The following is a 22,010-nucleotide window of genomic DNA, read 5'->3' as shown; positions in this document are numbered from 1 at the left end:
CAAGTGAACTACAAACTATTTAATCCCTGTTGAAGCTTTCCTGCGAATCCACTGGTGAGATGCAGGGAAGTTGATTCTCACTCCCCTAAACATGGCATTGGTGCAAAACTGCTGAAAGCAACAACAACAAAAGAGAGTAATAAGGGTTGGTCAAGATTAGGATAACGTTATCTGTCAATATCAGCTGTCCCCTCTACGGGCAGGACACCTCTGAGAGGGCCACTGAACCAGTTCCCTAGTAGCTGCCACCATGCACGGTCACTCACAGCTGTCAACTTGGGTATATACGTTTGACAAAGAAAGTCAAGGTTTCAACTCACCTTGCAGTGAAATCAATACTATTACAAAGGGCCTTTATATATGAAGGGCAGTGAGTATATCCCACCACATACTCTACAGTAACGAAGAAAGAAGAAGCAGGCAGAGTCATGTATGCTTTTTTTGTATTTGGAAAACTTATTTCCAAAAGGGCACTTCAGGACTCCTCTCCCAGCTGCCGCGTGTGAGTGTAATATTCACCTCCAGAGTAAGGAAGGTGGAGTGGGAAGGTACAGAGGGGAGCATGGAGGAGAAGAGAACAGGAGGTGCCAGAGCCCTGCAAAGATGGCTGCTCTGGGTACGTATTTCATACGGGCACCACGGGAGACTGTCATCAGGATTTGTGGAGCTGTGATAACGGAGAATCAGAAAGTACTTCAGAGAAAGAAGAAATGAAACAGAACCCCTCCTCATTTACACGAACTGACCAATTTGTCATTTCCTTTTCTAGTTAAACATACTGCAGGCTGTGATGCAGAGCACCTACTTTCTGTATATACATACATATGTGTATGTGTATATGTATAGCCAGAAAAGTTTTTTTAATTGACCAAGCAATTCCTGTTTTTCCTTCTTTCTTTCAGACAATTTCAACATTCTCTAATGCCTTACTCCAGGCTACAAGGCCAGCCATTTTAAATGGCTTTTGAAGCCTTTGATATTTTAAATAATTATCTTTCAGATACTGACCTGTTCATAAGTTTTGCAAAGAATCGACGTGCTCAGTGAATTCTTGCAGGGACAGAGAACTGAAGTTTAAATTAACTTTTAATCTACTTTGGTTTTTAATATGAAAATAATAGAGAATGCTAGAACGTAAACCTGTCCTCACCGTCCCACATGGCTGCATATCAACGGGCACACAGAACTAATGAAGGAGGCACGATAGCACAACACTGAGGCTGGATTAAATATGGAGTTTCTTACTGGAAACAATTTACTGTATTTTTTAGAACTACGCACTTTGGTCACATGCTCCCACAAATCAGAAGCAGATTTCTTATTCCTGCAATCTCAATCACATTCCTATTACAAAAATATACCATAATAATTGTACCGTAGTATTCTTGGCAGGATATTTTGCATTATATACCACTGAATTCAAAGAATGAATAACCCAAACACCACAAGTATGTCCTTAAAAAAATTGGATAATTTTGCCTTAAAAATCCAGTTTGAATCCAAAACTCCTCACTCACTCATTAGTCTCTAAAGAATTATAGCCTGTATAGTTATGGTATTAGAAATTACTTAGTAGCTCACAGATAGAATGAAAAACAATATTTTTTCTCATTAAACATAGTCATCATGACCTTAGAAAATCTGTTTTATGCTGTTCATCATACCAACATCGCACATAGATTTTTCACATTTTAAGCAAGAAGGGGTCAATCCCCTTTTCTGGTTCCTTCTCTTAAACTAACATTGATGCCAACAGGTCTATGCTGCATCACAGGTATATCACATCAGAATGACACATCTCACCTGGGATACGATTCCTTCTTTTCTTCAACCCATTCTTCTGGGTCCAAGGCATTGGCAGTTTAATTAGATTAGGCCTTACAGCTTTCAAGTTAGAGCAATATGGAATGTTGAGTCAAGCCTGAAGATCCTTATCATATTATACCAATGCTGATACAATCTAAATCTCTAGAGACGTATTTTTCTTGGCAGGAAAAACAAATTTCACCATTTGTAAATGTTATTGAATTTATACACAATGGCTAAAGTGACCATCTATTTAAATAAAAGCCATTAAGCTTTTTAAAAAAATAAAAATAATAATTAAAAAAAAAGGAATGCCAGCTCACATCTTGACTTAATGCAGTATCTGTAGTAGTTAAAGAGTTGATATGTCAAAGGGTCTATTACCTGCCCTTGGAGAGGAAATGAACTCAGTGATCTGAAAGGTCTTTTCTTTTCCACCTACTCTGGTTGTGAGCATGCTGGCAGGCCCTGAAGCAGACTCGCATGGTGCTTTCAAGAGTTTTCCACGACTGAGGCCTCGGGTGGGGAGGATGGTACATCCGAAAGGGGCTGAGATGCTCCACACAGCCGCAGCTTCAGGGACTGAGACCAAGCAAACCCCCCAGAGGTTTGCCTCAGCCATCCTTGTAATAATGGCAGGAGGAGAGTCTGGAGCTCTGTGGCTAATCGGTAAGTCTCAAATCCCAGCCAGGAACATCTGCTCTCCTCCTCTTTTGTCCCCTTCAGTAACCACTTTAGCAACCACCTCATGCTATCAAATACAGCCCCAGTGCTGCACTTCAGGCTGAGAGATGGAGCCTGCCACCCATGACACAACTCGCCTCACAGCAAGGAGGGGAAACCACGCTGCATTTGGCGTGGTCTGTCCTGCCTCTCGGTGTACACATCCACAAACATCTGAGGGTGCTGACGCCAAAGTAAATGCTTTCCCACCACTGGCCCTGGGACTTCCTGAAGAGGACAGAGGATGTGGGGCTCAGTAACCGGAATTTAACTTGAGACAGGGTCCTTTGGAAAATTAAAAGCAGATCTTGATTTTAGCATGCCAAGAGCCCTGCAGCAGCAGCACAGTTTAGGGCTTACTTTCCTGTACCTCCGTGGTACCAGCATGTTACTCACACATTACAAGAATAAAAAGCACACTAAGGATTATGTTTCCTTGCTAAAAGACTCACTTTGTAGCTTTACAGCTATAGAAAGTGCCAGTTCTCTCTTCCATAACATACAGATACCCTTTCCTGTTAAAGCTGATCAGATTAAAAAAATTCCATCCCTTGCCTCTAACCAGCAATTTGCTATACATTGTATAATTTTACCAAATCATCCACTCCAAAGGGAACGAAAGGCATGATTTCCAGAATGAAGTATGAAGTCACCAGAGTACAAAATTAACTCAGTGACCACATCAGCAAGAAGCATAAACAAAGTGGCAAACTTTGGTTGCATTGCACAAGCAATTAATCACCTCCCTCTTAAAAAAGAAGAGAGGAAAAAGAGACACTTCTCTATTTCTCCAGCATTTCCCTCTTTTCTTTTTTTTTTTTTTTTCTTAAATTTTCCTGTGCGACTGAACATAGTGTTTGCACAATTTCTGTAGAGTTACGTATTTAAAATTTAAGTAGCATTAAAAATCTTTGTAGAAAGATCAAAACCTGTTCAGGACCTACCTCTGCCAGAAGCAGCAGCTCTGCTTTTCCACATCATCCCAGTTCAGAAGTAGCAGTGGCGCTGACTGAAACATTTTCCTCTAATGCTTCACAAAAAAAATATCCAACCTTTGCTTGGGTACGCTGTCTATGTATTGTGAGTTAACTTTACATTTTGGTGAAAATAGACAGAATCAAAAAATAGAAAAGATTTGGAGGGATTATGAATCATATTTTATTAGTAGAGTCACTTTTAACGTTGCAGAAACTACAACACTGAACATACTTTCTCATATTTTGCCTTGGAAAAAATCCGTCCGTGCTGCAGCAGATCTGTAAAACGATACCGGCGGTGGTTTATTTAGCAATTCAGGCAATCGGCTTTGACAGATGACCAGCGAGAACTGTTTTCTAGAGGCAAACCATTCATCTTAGCACAGCCTGCGACGGCAGAGGAAGCGCGGTGGCTGGGGGCTCAGGCACGACATGAGCCCACTCTGCTCTCCAGTCTTGGAGGGGGATTTCTCTCCTCTCCTCCCCTCTCCCCAGCCCAAGCCCCCTTCCCGCTCCCACTTACCTCCCCTGGCTGCCAGCTTCAGCCTCTCAGCCCCACGTTCTGCCTTCGGGACACACGGACACACGCAGACACACCGACTCTCCCTGCCCCAGGCAAGCCAGGAAACTGTGTCTAACACTTCCAAACGCTCAGCTCAGCCGTTGGGAACTAAAAACAGCCCCTGCCCGCACAAGGCTGGATGTATTTTTGTCTGCAGGCTACACACCCTCCTCCTGGTGCTCAATTTTTTCCATTGGCGGAGCAGCACGATGCAGGCTTCACCAGAGGGTGGTTTTCCACCGGCCGCCCGAAGTGGTGCCGGGAGCAGCCCTCATTGGGCTCTCGGCCGACCCCGCGTGCCACAGCCACTGCCAGCTTCCACAGCAAGAATGCTTGTCCGAAAGGAGCTCTGGGGTCTCTTATTTTCTCTCTTTGTTTGGGTTTTGTTTGTAGTCCTTCTTCCCCCCCCTACTTTTAAGCTCATTAGGAGTGAGTAGGTATTCCCAACATCCTTGGGTGAGCCGCCCTGGTGAAAACCTACCGCCCAAAACCACAGTAGGAATGTCACAGTCATGAAAACCCTCTCTTAAGAGTAGCTCTCAGTCGCATTTAACGTATCTACGCAACAGCATCATGTATACAGCTGCAAACTAACACTCTCTTCACTGCTGCTTTCCTCTGCCACGCTCCTTATAGTGTCATACGGAGGGAATTAGTTGCGTTTTTAATAACTAGCCTCAGATAAAACCAGTCTCTTTAGATGCAAATGACATCTCCAAGTTCCAATATAGGGAGCTAGGCTGTTAAATCTGCAGTTAGGTGCATGAACAATTGCATTGTTATCAGAAGGGATCAACGCTTCATTGATTGCAGCAACAGTTGGTGAATGAACACAGCCAAAAAAACAAGGCACTTATTCAATTATCCTAATAAAATTACAGGGTCACATTTAAGTGCCAAGTATGAAACTCTAGCCAAATTATATTGCAGATGATGTATTAAATCAAAAAGAAACACATGAACACTCTAACAGAAATCATCAGAAACCCATGAAAGCCCCAAATCAATATTTATGTCCACAAAAGTGAAATAAATATTTGCATAGTAACATAGGAATTGCTACCTAGCAGTGGACTTCTGTTTCACAGTTTCCAGTATCCTGTCTCACTGGAGAGGAAACTCCAAGACTCAGCAGCTTTGGCATAACTGAGAATAAAATTCTAGTTAATCTCCCAAGCACAGTTAAAGTTAACTTCTCCACTCAAAAATAACAACTCAAGTCTCTTCTAAAACTTCCAAGGTTAGCAACATTAGCAATGAATATGCTTCAACTCTACCAACCTCAGTTAAGTTTTCTGTAAGTGAGTTCCACAGCTTAGTTTTCGTAAAAGGCATCAGAGCAGTACAAAACTTAGGTCTGTACTCCTGGATCTACGCCCGAATGTATGTCTGGGAGCTCCGTGTCTGCTCATCGTTCTGGTGACAATTTCACTCTCTGTGAAAAGCAAACTATTTTCTCTTTCCTGTTCCTGATACAGTTGTATTCACTTCACTTAGCCTTGCTGTGGTCCGATGACTTCCATAACAGGCCAGATCCAAGTCCTGGGATTAGTGTCACAAGCCATGTGGAAGTAATGACAGCTCCTGAGCCAAAGCACTGGGTCTCTCTCAGGAGCACTGGTTGGCCTCTGCTACCACCCCAGTTCCCACAGTCCTGCATTTCTCCCAGTAGCCCTTAGTAGATTAAATAAACCACGTTCATGTGATTCCTTCAGAAAGGTTAACATCCGCTCATCTCTGCAGCCTTTCATCAGCACCTGTTTTGCTGAATTTATCTTTCTGAAACATGGATGTTCAGAAGTATAAATGCCATTCCCAAAGATTCCTCTCGAGCACCTTGTACAACAACAGTAATTCTTCCCTAGCACAGCCAAAAATACCTGGACTGACACATCCCAGGTCCCAGCTGAATCACGTTAGTGGCACACAGTCTTCCAACAATGGATAATAAAGCTGTCTGTTCTGTTCCTTTCCTCTTTCGTTTTCAGAGGGTCACTCCCAAACATCAAGAGGCAATTTTGCTATTAGTGCAAAGCACTCAACCCTGCACTTTCTCCTTTTCCAAGTTCATTGTACTTTATCATTCCAGTCCTTGGGGTCATGCAGCTCTTTCCTACATTATTTCTAAACCACCTCTGTATTTACTATGTGTCCCACTTTGTATCAGCCAGTGTCACCAACACATAGCCATTTGTTGTAGCAAGCCCATCAGCAATCAGTTTGGTCTTAAGACCCCATTCAATACCCCCAGCTCTTTCATTATTGCCCACATACTTGCAACGTACTGACTTTAAAGTACTTTAAAGTACTGACTACTTTTAGTGTACTGGTATTAGATGTTGAAGGTGTATTTTTCTGACTTCTACTTGACTTACGTAGAGATGTAACATCCTCCACCTCAGGTGGCTACGCATGCCTTTCCTGATCCTCCAGGACTCCTCCTCCTGCCCTGCTCCTAGGGAAGCTCCTCAGGGAGCATGTGAGTTGGGCTGCCTGGGCTTTGTCACAGACTAGGTCATGGCTTACAGCATGAGGGTCCTTCTTTGTTACAACCCCAAAGTAAGTCTCCACATCCACCTCCTCTTCATTCTCTTACCCACTGCGTTGCCATTATCAGCTTGTGACAACCTGATAATGAAATAGCCTTTGGAGATCAACAAGGAGCAAGCAAGCTACATGCTGCCCACAATAGTTTAATCTCTTAGTAATATCTGAAGTATTTATGTGCCTCACACACTTCCATAAACATATCATCATAACACTGCTGGGATGGAGAAAGGTGCCATTATCCTACTTTTCTAGAAAACTGCTGTGTCACATAGGAAATTAAAAGGTATTTCAGTACAGTGCGAGGAAGCTATGCAGCTTGTGTTACTGCAAGTCTCTGCTAGCTTAATGGCTTGTAACATCTCTGTTTTGCAGTAAAAACAAACCGTAGGATGTGCACAAAAGTCCATAAGGGAAGCAAAAATACAAGTTGTGCCTTTGGTAGCTGGTGGCTATATAAATGCTCTAGATTAACATACAACCCTCATAACATATTTTAAAGCATATGTTCTACAGAATGCTTTAAAGCCAAGAACTTATTTTTATAGATGGAGATACATGAATTATCCAGATTAAACAGACAGCTATTTAAACACATTTTTACACTGCTTTTACACTAGGGACATGTTCAGATTTCACTTTGAAGGTGCTAAGAGATCCCATTGTCACCACTGTTTTGTCTCCTAAGCAATGGAAGTCCACCAAGAAAAACAGAGAATGCAGATGTCCCCAGCCTCCAAGCTAAGAAAGGACACCCATTTCCTTTATACTGAAGTCAGCCTACTGTTACAGAATGTCACCCCTATAAAATATCTTTTCCTAGAAACAGTGTGGTCTGTGTCTGAAAGACTAGTTCTCTACTTTGCTTCCTGCCCTCCCTGCCATGCATACCTGACAAGGACAGAACAGACCAGCATACAAGCCCTTGATGTACAAGGTTCCTTGGCTGATATGCAGCAGAATCAGACGGGCATGTGCAGCCAGAATTCAGTACCTTACTGATTACAGCTCAGCCACAGACTGATTGATGTGCACAGAGATTTTGCATGGAGTTCAGGGGTTAACTATAAAATTTTCCCCACTTTGTCTCCCAAAACAAATGCTTATAGGAGTTAAAGATGTCTGGAGTAGCAAAACAGGCTTCCCAAACCAGAGCTCTAACAGAGCTCTCTAGAAAGCAGGGAAGTTGTGCTATGCAAGGTGTAACTAAGCTGCTAAAAAATAATTACATGTTATTGTCAACAAGATAGCAAGCAAGCATGAATTTAGAAGCCTTGTTGATTTCACGACTAAAACATCTGAATCATGCAACATCTGATAGAGAAATGTTCTCATTAAACCACACTCAAGGTCTGTCCTTGGTGTCTTTGGCCCTGGAGGAGAACAGCAAGAAATGAAGCAGTCTCCCATTCACCCTTGGTGAAGGAAAACCCTACACCACACAAAATTCCTCCAGAAGACCTGTTTGCAATTTCTCTCCTTTCTGCAAACCAGTGCTCAAACTCTCAGCTTCCTGGTGTTATTTCCAAATGTTTGTCAGCTAGGAGAGGACATAAATAATTGAGTAATTGAATTTTATTACTTAATTACGATTTATTGGAACTTGGGAAGAAGACAAAAAGGAGTCTATGCATTAGCACATGCCTTCTCTCCAGAGCTCACAGAACCAAAAAGGACATTTCACCTACTGAATGACAGCATCAACGTACCTCAAACAGCTCCGTCCGCAGGTCAGAATAGATGTTAAGCTACGAAAACTGGTTCAGATGGGGAAAACTTTATAACTTCATCTCTAACAGAGACTTACAGTGCTCCAAATGGCACTGGTGGAGGCTCCTGTGCTCTGTGAAATACTGTTATACAGGAGATCAAAGAGATGCTCCCCATCTCCACCTCCTCATGGAGCCAGCATGCCCTCGCCCAACGCCTGCTTGTCCAAGAGACACAGATGCACACCTCATTCCTCTTGAATGGGTTTTCCCAGTGTCCAAAAGGGGACATTTAAGGTACACAATAAACCACAGCTGATGTTTAAATAAAGACTTTTTTTTTCCTTTATTTTATAAAGGTTCTTTAGCGCTGTTGCACACGTGAGCTTACTATTTGTTGTTATGAGCTATTTTCAAGTGAGTTATAGAGAATAGTTGGGGAATCTAAGTGCCTCTGGTTACTGTCTTATTAATTTCAGTGTAATTAAATAAAGAAAGATAAAGCATGACCACTTGATAGCAGGGCACGTGGCAGAAACACTACCGAAAACTAGAAAATCAATTAGGAGAGAAAAAGAGAGGAACTATGCAGCAAACCCACCTCCTCCATTTCAATGACTGAGCATAGCAGATGAGAGAAACCAGCCTGCAATGATCAGTACTGCTTACAAACAGCCCTGGCTCTGCTCAAAATCAGTGCCAAATACTAGCAGGCCACATGGAGCTGTAAGCATCTTCCCTTCCCTGGCGAAGAATGACAAAGCTCCTTTACTAGGGGGGCAGCACTGTCACCATAGGAGGACACGTCTGAGACAAACGTGGCTCTCATAAGCCCTGGTAGCTATTGCTACAGAGAGGCTCACCCTGCATGGCCTGAATGGCTGACATCTTTTAATTTTCTTTTTCCTTCCAAAGCTTTGCTTCTGAAGAACAAGGTGATATACCAGATCAAGACAAGGACCCCTTTCTGAGTAATATTTACTACTTTCCATACCACAAGAGCAGCAGTGATGCATCTTTTTTGACAAGCATGCTGTTTCAGGGATGCATTTTTTTCATTAAACAACTGGCAGTAACAAATCTTTGTTAACTAGGGAACTGTTAATTGTTTCTTCCTAACTATAATTAGAAGTTGTTCAACTACAACAGGTAGGAGTAAACATGCTCTCAATTTAGGACCATTCCTATGCAGGGACTCAAATGCAAAATGGAAAAAAAAATCTATCAAAAATATGACCAAAAACATTTAAAAAATACATTAGGTTAAAAAAAAAAAATTAGAAATGAAACCTTCACACATGCTGTTAAAAAAAGCACATGTCTATTAAACATGTAAAAATATTTGAAGGTGGAGTCATTTGTCACAAGAATATACTAGGAGCTCTTACAACATAAATATTTATAAAGCACAGATGTTATTTCACATAGCATTGCTGCCATAGCTTGTTCCATTAAATGATCCAACAGACCAGCTAATTGCTTGTGCAAGACTGACTATTTGCTATCACCCATTTAAGACAGAAGCACAAACATTTGCAGGAGGCAGGGAATATATAAGGGGTTGTTTTCTAACCAAATATATGAAATAATGTTTCATTATAATACTGATTATCGTTTCATCAATTAATTTAGAAAAAATTGCAGGCATAAGTATTATTATAACAGGATAAGTATGCCAAAGATTCCAAGAAAATGACATCAAATCAGTGTTTGCTTCAATAGCATGCACCAAAAGGCATACAAAACAGATTTTATTACATAATGAAGTTTAACTAAAGTAGCTCTGCATGGGCATATGATTTTATAGGAAGTTTCAAGATAGAATTTTTTCCATAAAATCTCAGATTCTAAGGTTATATGAGATACAACAAATTCAGTTTAAAATACATCTAACCCTTCTGTTTGTAGAGGGCTTGAAAATAATAATAATAATAAAAAGATTAACACAACAGATGGAATATTAAAGAAACACAAGGTTTTTTTGTTTGTTTGTTTGTTTGTTTTTTGTGTTTGTTTTTTTTTTTTTTTTTAAGCCTTGATTGTTGTTTCTCGTTGTTAGCTGGCAAACATAGTTAAAAGCAGTAAATCACAATGTTTGGAGATTACAATATTATTCAATTAACAGAAAGAAATACCAGGGTATAAAAGCTAGAGCAAATCTGGCCAACATGTGTTGATTATACCCACACGCACTGACTAAAGGGAGCGATGCACGGATCTTGTAAGTTGCTGCAAAGATATTTGCCTGCAGCAGAACTAACAATAAGAACAAGTTCAACATCTGCCAGTGTGTCCAACTGCTCGACAATTTTTCTGGTCAGAGGGGGCATTGTTTAAGTTGACAGGTTCCTAATGGTCTGAATTATTTAGCTATTCTCCAAAGACTCTTTCTACTCATTAGAGGGGAAAATGCGAAACAACACAGGCAGGGTTCCCTTGCTCCCCAGGAGCCGATCATGCTAATTGAGGAGAACATCACAATGTGTCCCATTTTAATCACATGAGTTAAGCAGGCAAGGAGCTTCCATTATCCCTACCGTACAATAAAAGACCGAGGCGCCAGCTTCTGCAAGGATGCACACCACAGTATATCAGCTCAACTTTTGTTTTTTTTTTTTCACTTTGAACAAAGAGGACATATGTGGTTGGTAAGCACTGCACCTACCAAGCAAATAAGTAAATTCTGTTAAGGAGAAATTCGAGAAGAGGGGGCAAAGAAAAAGCTATTTATTGATTTTTCTTCTTGGCTCTCACATGAGAGATGACAGGCATAAATAAACTAATAGAGCGGCATGGGAGGTTACAGCAAATGGCACTCCTACTTACAAAGCCAGATCATTCAAAGACATTCCCAAGTCTACTGTCTACAGAAATGAAGGGGAACACTACCAGTGAGGGAGCAGAGTAACAGCAGCTTTACTTTTGATGGATTATTTCTCAGCCACTTATCTTAACAGTAATCAAACACATTCTACAGCAGTAACTATCTCATGTAATCCTAGCCTTACTGAACATGGGAAAAATGCACAGTTTCAGAATCAACAGGACTGTGGTTCTTTTTTTTTTTTTTTTTTCCATGGCATCAGGAGACCTCCAGTAATTTGGAAACACTTCAAAATTGCAGCACCTGAACAGAGTTCCTCATAGAAACTTGGTAAGGAATGGCAGTGCAGTAATTAAGCATGTCTACAGCACAACTCTATTAGCAAAACACGGACCATGTGTGAGAAGAAAGAGATTTACGCATGCATTCAAAGGCTATAGAGGAAGACATGTAAATATTTAGGAGATTACCATATGGAACACGACAGCTATATGGAATAGCCAGTCTGATGGAAGGACAAATGGAATAAGGAGATTCAAAATTAATATCATTACTTCTGTTCCTAGGCAACCACAATATGGATAAGAAATAGCAAAGATAAATTACCTTAATGCTTATAATAGGAGTTCAAATATTCAGGAAATTCCTTTTCCATTATTTAAAATGATGCTACAGAGATAAACCTTTCAATTAACATGAACAGAAATTAAGCCACTGGTTTACATACAAAATCTATATTTTGTCATCTGTGTATAAACATTTCCAGAAACCGAAGATTAATTCAGCAAGCTAAATGGGAAGACATAAAATATTTTGCCGGCATGACACTGTGAAAAAATAACTAAAAGCCCAAAAAAGCAAAGAGACAACATGATACTGGCCTATTCAACCATAAAATTCATTTCCAATAACCACATTTCAGCATGCAGCTTAGATCGTATGTAGCATTCTCTTGTTTCAGAGCATGCAAGATTGATTATTATGGGCTCAATTGTCCCATACACAGGCAAACAACATGTAAGGAATAATTAAATCAGCAAGACTCCCCCCACAGAGCCTCCTACACATGCTTACACTCAGGCAAAGCAGAGGTGGGGTCTCTCCCATGAAACAAAAGTGCAGGATTAGGCTAGAAGCCTGAGACCATCTGCACAAAGTCATGTGGCCAGGGATTTCCTCTTCCCCTCACTGTGCATAGGGCATCCTTTCTCACTTCTAGTCTGAGCCGCACGGGGGGCAGCCAAGCTGGGCTTTAGCTCCTGGCCCAGGGACAAAAAGGAATAAGGGACTGGAGGGTTTCTGAGGTCCTCATTGCCTGTGCTTACTGCCTTCAAAGCTAAGCCACTTAAGGATGTAATCCTTTATACCTCCATTTGCAGAAGTTGGTCACGTCTGGGTCATTCTGAAATTCTGCATAGGCTGGTCCCAGCCCAGCCCCACTTGTATCTGCCTCCAGGCACAGGCACCACGCTCTTATCCATCTCCTGGGGATAGAGGCAAGGAGCTTTTCCCTTGAATCACGAAAACTGCAGGAAAGATGCAAGCCTTTACCCATTCATGTCCCCCAGTTTTGTGTGAATTAACAAGCAGAGCATTGGCATTTTCTGTTTCCTATTTTCTTTCTAATTTGAGTTCCTTTCTCCTTGCCTGAGGTAGAAAACTTGGATCAGGGAAGGAAAAAAAAAAAGTTCTTGACCTCAACAGGATATTTTGTTAGGGTATGGCAGCCTCAAGGAAGCTTTCCTCTTTCCTGGCATCTGAGAAGGGGGTTACAATTAACGTTCCTGCTGGTTCACTTTTTCCATGCAAGGCCCAGAGGGGAACTCTATAGCATTTTTCCATATATAGCGAAACATTAACTCTATTCTCAGCAAAGGCAACCCACAAAGCAATGTTTGGATGCTCTTTGACTTCAGTATCCCTAAGCAATTTGCAGAAGCAGATCTGTTTTTTCCGAAGTTTCTGTCTAAACAACATTCAAACCCCACATGAAGTCTATTCAGAAGCAGTGATTTCAGAGTCCTGCCTGTTCTCTCCCACCTTATCAAGCTGCCTTTCAGCTTCCTGAAATATTATTGATGACATAATGATATTATGAAGATAGAGCTTGATCCAAGCCAAGCGCAGAGAATAGAAAGGCTCCCACTGACTTCCGTGGGCTTTGGTTCAGGCCAAAAACAGTGAAAGTACCCAGAGGATGAAGTCACCCAGATCTGCTTTTAGACTTCTTTTTAGTATGGTCCTTAACAATAGGCCTAACTTCAGATGTCGCACTCCTGACTTTATGTTTGCCTGGCAAGGTACACTGAGACAAAACATTAAAACATAACTCTTGCCTTGGTTTAAATTCAGCTTAATACCTCTTTACTTTTCTGCAAATTTGAGATAAAGGAAAAATAAGGGAAATGTTACTTTTAAATAAAGCAAAACCACCATCCTTTCTAACTGTGCTAAATACAAAGAAAAAGGAACACTCTGCTCACCCAACACATTCATCACATAACAAGTTTATCAAGAATGACTCTAGTTTTGCAACATATGAGACTTTCTACAAGCTCTTCTTGCTGGCTGGATTTGTGAAATGCAAGATGACCTCAGGGCCATCCCCAGGAAATCCTCAGCTCCTCTCTATTCATCAGAAATATTAAGCAGTCATTACCTTCCAGGTCCAATCAAATCTTGTTAAATATCCTCCAGTGATATATAAATTGGTCATCCTTCCAATGCAAGATTCATGTCTGGACCTCGATTTTGAACAATATTCAAAAACTAGGAATGTCTGGATCTCAAGGCTTCGCTTAATTGCGTCTGGAATAAATCAAAACCACAGTCTAGTTTGCATTTCAGCTCTACACTTTCCAAGTGGTTTCAATGTAACATTTTAATGTGGACCTATTGCTACTTTTAGAAGTGGTCAAAACCGTTCAAAATTAATGTGTTTAATAACACCCTTTTCTTGAAGTGTGAAATTTTGGAAATAGCAAGTCTAACTCAAAATCTGCATCATGTTCTTGTGAATTACCGTTTTGCAACAACGAACTGCTAAGATTGATAACTATGAAATTGTGTGTGTGCACATTCATATATCAAACACAGAACCCTTTATTTTTTAGTCTGTATTTGTAAGGTTTAGATCAACTGCCAGCACTCAACATCCCAAGAGGCAGAAAGTCATCCCCAGTGAGGACAGCTGTTAGGCCAACCAGCATTTGAAGAGCTGAGTGAAACTATAGGGACAGTGTGGCAACAGCATGCTGTTTTTAATAAACCAGATTAACTCCACTTACACAGTTTGTAGCTGTTACAGCAACCAAGCCAACACCTCAACATGAACCAAGGAGAAAGCTCAGCGGTGAGGCTTGCAGAGATTGCAAGCATTTTTGAGTTGAAACTTTGTCAAGGCATGAAGAAAAAAATGATTTAAACTATGAACAATTCCATTCCTAGGAAATGAGAATGGCCAACTAACCTAGGGTCATGCCAGGTTTAGGGACAGAAGGGCAGAGGGAACAGCCTGTTTGTTGTGCTTGGGGTTGGTTTTGTCACAATTGCTTAAGAGAACTGTTGCTGCAGCAGAGGCAGGGTTCAGAAGTGCTGTCAGAAAAACATGGAAGGGAAGGAAGAGGACCAGAAATTTTTCAAAGCTCCACACCCACGGCTGCCAGACTTTCTGGGATGTTTAGTCAAGAACAGAAACAGAAACATATCTTCACATGGTCTGGCAGTGGGAGCTGAGAGGCCCTTAAGCCGAATGTTTATCAGCACTTGCTAGCCACAGGCTGATAGGAAAATGGAGATGCTGGCCAGCCCCTCACAGGAGTCTGACTCGAGCCTTCTGGCCCACAGCTAGCTTTCCCCAGGGCCAAAGCCCCTTTTCTTGGCATGGAGAGAAGCCCCACACAGTTATGAACCCAAGCTGGTAAGTGTAGCTCACTGGCTCACCAATATTTAGTGCCTTTTTTCATGCTTGCTTCCTATGGGTTTTTGTGGTGGCTCCTAGTCATTACAGACTATGAACAAAAGCAGTTGCCCTATTTGAACATACTAGATTATTTGGCAATAACAGGCAAAATGCCTTTTCCTCGCTGACCTGGAAATACAAGAAGTTAAGAATAAATGCAAATGGATGCATTTCCTAAAGACAGGATTACAAATCAAACTCTGTTGCCCTGAAGAAAATTCATCTCTTTACAAAGTAGTCTCTAGAGACTACTGTCTCTTATTCTGCCAGTGCAGGCTGGGCATCAAATTTGACCCATCACAACATGTGGCACTTTACAGCTGCTTTGCACCAAGGTAAATAAATGCAGAAGGAAGGTTCTTGAGAGATGCTTCCTGGGTAAATCACTTCTTGTGCAACAAGAAGTGGAAATAGCAGATCTGGTCTCCCCTTTGCCTTCTGCCATTTATTCTTATTGGTTGAGAAAATAAAGTTATAAACAAGCTTGTCTCAAGAATAATCGGGAGGAAGCCAGTCTTTTCAAAATCCTGGAAGCTGGGTTAAATAAATACCTGAGTTCAAAGCACAGACTCAGAGGATGGCATTTCTGGCAAGCATACAATACGGACTAAGAAAACCATGTCATTAATCTGGGAAATGGAATTTCTGGTGATACCAAAAGTACCATTTACTAACCTGGAAATGCAATTTCACAGGAGAAAAGCATTGTGTGGCTCTTCTGTTATGCACACATTTATATTTAGAACCATCAATTTATCCTTTCTTTCTATATTATTGTGTTTCTCATACCACACAGAGCTTTATGTAGTTACTCCTAGGAAGCCCATAAACAGCAACCTTTTTCCTGTGCTTTGCTTTTACTGTTCAGCCATTGTACTGCTTTTTCCTCTTTCCTCCCTTGGGACTAGAAGCACAAGTTTCTTTCACTTTCCCTTATAATACAGGTCTTGCTCAGTATTATTTTTCTGTTTTCTATTGTTATTTTGTGCTGTATGAGGTGATGTAGCCATTTAGGATCCAAATGAGGTGACAGATGAAACAGTAACTTTATCCCACAGACTGCAGGCTCCAGATCGATACCAGAACTGGGGGCTAAAATAGCAAAAGGATGAGCACCTTCCCAGCAAAACTAAGCACAAAGCCTCATGGATTCATGGTTTGCTGGCTCTAAACCATGAGGTCATGTGCTAGATTTTTCTTTCAAACGGATAGTAGGTTTTCCTCTTGAAAGAAAAAGGCACATTTTCATAGTATTTTAAAGTAATTTTGGTGCTAGTACCTACATGACCACTTACTTGACAAAGAACGCCATAATGATGCCTGACCAGCCTCTTTATATCAGTAATAACTCCCTTGAAATCTCTGCAAGTATTCTGTAGCAAAGACAGAAATGGTGGGGAATGGAGAAAGCTGGGTCTTCCACTGCATTCATCTATGTTACACCATTTCAACTGTTCTCTGCTTTCTCTATATTGTCAGCTGTAGGCTGATCTTGCAAGTACACTGGCATATATATGTGAATTGAGAAGCCTGCATCTCAAGAGCATGTGGCAGATTTGTGTGACTTGTGCAAGTCAGCTAGGGAACAGCAGGAAAAAAAATCATTCTACTTCTTTCGAAAAAAAAATAGTCATGTCAGATTTTTCTGATGGCAATGAAGGCTGTATGAAATGATGAACTTTAAAGTCTTTTTTATTTTTTTTTCTTGAGCATTCAGTTTTCAAGCTAATTCTGTCCCTTAGAACACCCAGCAAAAAGCTGACAAATGGGAGAACAAAACAAAAACATTTCACTTGCAGAACATTAATCAGACAGGAACTCTAGAAAGTGAACAAATTGAAACTGTGGCAAACCTCCCCATCCTCCCCAAAAATACCCAAAACAGATGACAAAAGTATCAAAATTTTCTCATTTTCCCAATAAAAATGCCTGAAACCAGATGGGGTTCCCCAAAGACATGGTCTGGGTTCTTACTTGTATTAAAGTAAAATCCAAATCTGATCATTTTAATCCATCATAGCTAATCCTATCTACCTTAAAGTAACTAGCACAGCTATCTTTCCTCGTTAAATGTGTGTTATCTCTTCTGCTCTTTCCCTGCTTCAAGAATTTGAGATACATAGTTCTTAAGAGCAGCAAGTTGGTGCTCTACAGAACATATACGTTCCTCCTTCTTCAGCTTTAGAGAGGGAAGTTCTTCATTTTGCCTTCTAATACGAAGCTCTTCCTCGAGACAGCTCATCCCTGTTTTTTGTTTGTTTGTTTGTTTTGAAAAGACACATCTGTGGAAGCTTTAGTTACACCACCAGCATACAGAAGAGGCAACCCACACCTACAGTAACATAGATCATTAATCAGTCCATAAAGCTGTTGTCAAGACCTGGAGTAAGTTCACAGACTACTTGGTGTTCATAAAGTTTTCACTGAACATCTGTTGAGGGTGTGGGAGTCTATAGCTCTTAATGCAACTAATTTAGCCAAGATTAGGTTAAAAAAAATAAAATAGAAAAATAAACTACTAGTGTTGAGACTATGTATCTTAGAGTGTCTACTCTTAACCTACATTAAAAACCATCTTCTACCTGGCAAATTTTAACATTTTTCCTCAACTCTGTCCCAAATACTTGTTGCTGTCCTACTTGCACTATTTCTTCTGCAGTAACTTCCCCTTTGTCCAACAGCACATGGTTTCCAGACATCATGTAATTTAGTTATATCCATCATGTACCAGCAAAAAGCCAGGACAGAAACTGGTCCACTACTGCAGCAGGCCTCCGGGGACAAAATCAGCAGTGCAAAACTGCAGTTCAGCAGCAGCTTTCATTAAATATGGTTGTTCCCCTTTTCTGTAAAAAAGAAAATCACGCTTGTTCAACAGGGTATTCATCACTGCAAAGAAAAGGACATTTTACAGTCACATCCTGACTGCTACGACTGCTACCTATCATAATGGTAAAAATTAAAGAGAGATCTGATGATAAATGATGGTGGTTTTTTGAACCAGCTTTTTTAGTTCAGCTAAATAACTGAATATTTTGATAAACTTACTTGACTCTCCTCTTGTAGCCACTACATTTAAGATGTCCCACTCAGCCAACTAAAACAAATATATTGTTTATCCATTTTAAATAAGTCCAGCTTCCAAAAAAATACAATTTGACACAAATAATAAGAGATTAACAAGCCATGAAAATGTCATGTGTATATATATACTGTACATATAAAAGTGTCAAAGTAAGAATTTGCTAAAATTAGTTACAATCATACAAATGTTTACATGAAAATGAATCAGTATAACATGACTTGTTGATATGCAAAAAGGTAAGTACAATTACTCTCCTCAGCTCCAAAATGTAATTCCTTTTTTGGTAAATAATCAAGGGGAACTAAGCCACCTTTAGGAAAACAACTAGTGTCCAGTGAAAAGCAAATTTAATACCTTGGGATCACCTCCTAAGGAATTCTAATAACCACTCAAACCATCAAGTCCTCTCTTTGATTTTACCATTGATTCTAACCTAAAAGTCACATTTGAGTTCTTCTTACAGATCTTTATAAGGAATATTTCAGCAACAGATAATGAAAAGAGAAAAATGTAATAAAACTGTTATTTCCAAATTAGAACTAAAAAGCAAAAATCAGAAGACATGCTGGTCTCCTCTGTGGCCTTAAAGGCTGAACAAACACACCCACTACCACCATGCATAGGTCACCCTCAAAATGGCAGCACAAGGAGCTCCAAACCCTCCCATGCTTTTGAAGCCATTTTTCCAAACCCATATGGGACTTGAACACAGTGGAAGCCCGCAGTTGGAGACATCAGATGCTGCTCTGGTTTTCCAAAAATGAGTTCCCATTTAAAACTCTGGTTCCCCACAGGGGAGGTAAATGGGTTGGTCGGTTCTGTCCTCCCTTCCCACTTCCCTCCCCGGGCCACCCATGAAGGTAATGCAATTGCATAATAAACATCAGATGAGATGGCATTTACCCGGCCGTGCTTGTACGAGAGCTGCAGCTGGTCGTGGGGCCTCATTGCAGAGACACTGCGTGAGGAGGCAGCCCCAGACCCTCCCTTTCCAAGGCTTCCACCATGGAACAGCACAGGCCACAGCTGGCGATACAGGTGGGAAGGAGGCCAGTCAGCAGCTGGGTTCAATGCTTGCTGGAGGACGAGCACATCCAGGCAGAAATGCCCAGCCAGCAGGTGGAGGAGGCAGCAGAAATCCAAGGTCACTGAGAGAAAGACATTTGCCCTGGCCCTGAGATAAATCAAGGCGGCGCTTTCTCAGTAAAGCGCCAGCTGAAGGGGGACTGGGATTCTAAGGGAGAGCAGAAGATCAATCGTACTGCCTCCTACCATTTCACTCCAGCTGCTTGCTGGACTTGCTTCACTTGATATATGTATTCACCATAAAGGAACAATGCTTCCACAAAGAAATTCTCAATTTTTTACGTCACTCCATTTCCTCATGTAAATAACCCAAACAGCAAACAGGCACCAAAAGGCATTTTAAATTTTTTACCAAAAGGTATTTTAAACAGCAAACATTACCAACAAGAACAACCACTGACTTTCATCTGGGTGGGGGGATAAAAAAATAAAAATAAAAATAAAAATAAAAATAAAAATAAAAATAAAAAATAAAAAAGCTTAAGGAATGATATCTATTTGTTGCTCTGGCCTCTTGAACCCCCTTGACTATGTCCAAAGGAAAGTCTTTTAAGGACACTTTAAAATACACTGGCACATGTTTCACAATGGAGTGTTATCCTTTTGCTCCTCACCCCTGTGAGGGACAATCCCAGGAAGCTGTAAGTCCTGAGATCTCTCGGTCAGCGTCTTCTGTAATCACAGCGAGGCAGCAAGGTCAAAAAGAGAATAGTAGCCATAAAACAATTTTTAATGCTACTTTTCATTTTATTCTTTTTTTTTTTGTTGTTGTTATTGTCATTCCGAGTCACCTTGTATGCAAGACTAAAGAAAACATGCTCTCTCTCTTCTCACAAGGAAAGCATTTATCCACTTAGATTTCAAAGTCTGCTTTTCTCTCTCTCTCTTTTTTTTTTTTTTTCTTTAATGCTTTTATTTCCTTCCAGAGAGCAAGAAGAGACACACACACACACACACAAAAGTGATATATCGTGATCCCAGCCGGCTTCCTGTCCTGGTTTGCATCAACAGTGTCATGAAATGAAGAATGACATAATATGCAATGGCTCCCCTGGCTTTGAAAAACACATGTTCGGGTGGCACATGCACTCCACAATACTGCAGCCAGAGAGCACAGCTCGAGTACTCAGTTTCCATTTGTGAAAACCTCAGAAAAGTACTTTAAGCACAAGTTTAACACACTTTTATCCTACATGTCCTATCCCCTTAACTGATCCTTATTCATTTTTAAAAGTTCCTTTGTTTTTTTTTTTTGTTTGTTTTGTTTGTTTTTTTTTTCTTTGAAGAAATTCCTCCATTTCTGACCTTTTCACTTCATGGCAACTTCAAGAAGTTTAATGCAAGTTAATATTAAATTACAATTATGAACTTTTACAATTTCCTTGGAGACGCATAACAGGAAAGGTACATTAAAACCCCACCAATTACAATAAATGTTATTTTAGTAGATAACTCATTAGTTAATTCCCTCAGTTTCTTTTGAATAACAGCAAGTATATTACCAGACACACTTGAAAAGATGCATACTTTTTCATTAAAACACATACACATTCAATTTCGAGTGAGCAAGCAGCATACAGCATATGAAAAGACAGTATTAAAAATGCTCAAAACTAAGTCCCAACATGTGCACAACCCTATTAAAACGAGCAGTAAGTCTTGCATATAAATCTTAGCACTTTCCAGCTCTAAACGTTTAGGCTTGTGAGCGAGACTGGAGACCAGACTGGTTTCTGATGTCTGGATATATTACCAAATTCTAGAAAAGCTACTTAGAAGTCAAAAGTTACAGACTTAGAGGGAAAGAAATCAGCAGTCTTCTCTGAACAGAGGAACCACTGAGGCTGGGAACCAGTGAGGGTAAGACTTCTTTTCGTACTATTCATACTCTATAGAAAGAATAAAAGATCTGACACTATACTGAACAATGCAGAAAAAAATAAATATCACCTACTACCAATTTCTCCTTTTCCTTTACATTTCTAAAGGTGAAATCCTGGTTAGACCAAAGTGAGTATGAGGTCCCTCACTGCAGAGCCAGGATTTCACTCCCACACTACAAGCTTTCTTCAGATTAGCCTTGGAGAGTTTTCCCTGTCCCCAAAGATATGACAGTATTAGATGAACAATGCAAATCTTGTGCCCTTCACTCAGCACCTCTGCCAGCACTACCTGTGAGAAGGTTGGGCTGGGCTGGCAGGGCACATGCAGCAAGGAGCCCCAGGGCCATTAGCTACAGCTTGGAACTGCACAAACAAGTGATTTGCGTGGTTTTGTCCATTTTCCTTGTAAGTTCTGCTCCCCACTTTTTTTTTTTTTTTTTTTTACTTACTAAGTTACATGGAAGAAAAAAAAAGAAAAAAAAAAAAAACCTCTCTTTTTCACTGTGAAATTCTTTGACAGTTTGCATAAAAAGTGAGGTCAGGGTATTTGCCTATGTGTCAAAATCTCAGTAGTCAGGGAGCAGGTGCATTCCTCTGGGATCCGAGAGCCCCAGTTCCTGACCCTACCATAAATGAAAGACTTGAACCTGAGTCCTTGAACAGGAAAGACCAGGGACTTCCAAATACTGTCTGGTCCCTCTCCCTCCTCCTCCCCAGACCTTGCCCTGACAACTTGTTTGGGAGCCCAGGGTCTGCAGAAACCAGTATAAGCCAACACATTTCACTTTTGACAAACTTTTATTCTCTGAATTTAACTTTTTTGTTTTCAGACTGTTCCAGCTGGCTG

General features: G+C 40.6%; 1 protein-coding gene across 1 annotated transcript in view; it reads right to left on the bottom strand.

Moving 5' to 3' along the window:
* Positions 1-16,783: 16,783 nt before the first annotated feature.
* Positions 16,784-22,010, bottom strand: part of SCAF8 (SR-related CTD associated factor 8) — a 184,087-nt gene continuing 178,860 nt past the window's right edge. Inside the window, exon 22 of the transcript XR_014691969.1 lies at positions 16,784-17,955. The gene's annotated coding sequence lies outside the window, so the exon portion shown is untranslated. The remainder of the gene's footprint in view (positions 17,956-22,010) is intronic.

The sequence above is a fragment of the Aythya ferina genome (assembly GCF_964211825.1).
Source record: "Aythya ferina genome assembly, chromosome: 3".
In the NCBI taxonomy this organism is placed as follows: Eukaryota; Metazoa; Chordata; class Aves; order Anseriformes; family Anatidae; genus Aythya; species Aythya ferina.
This window is presented reverse-complemented; position numbering and strand designations above follow the sequence as displayed.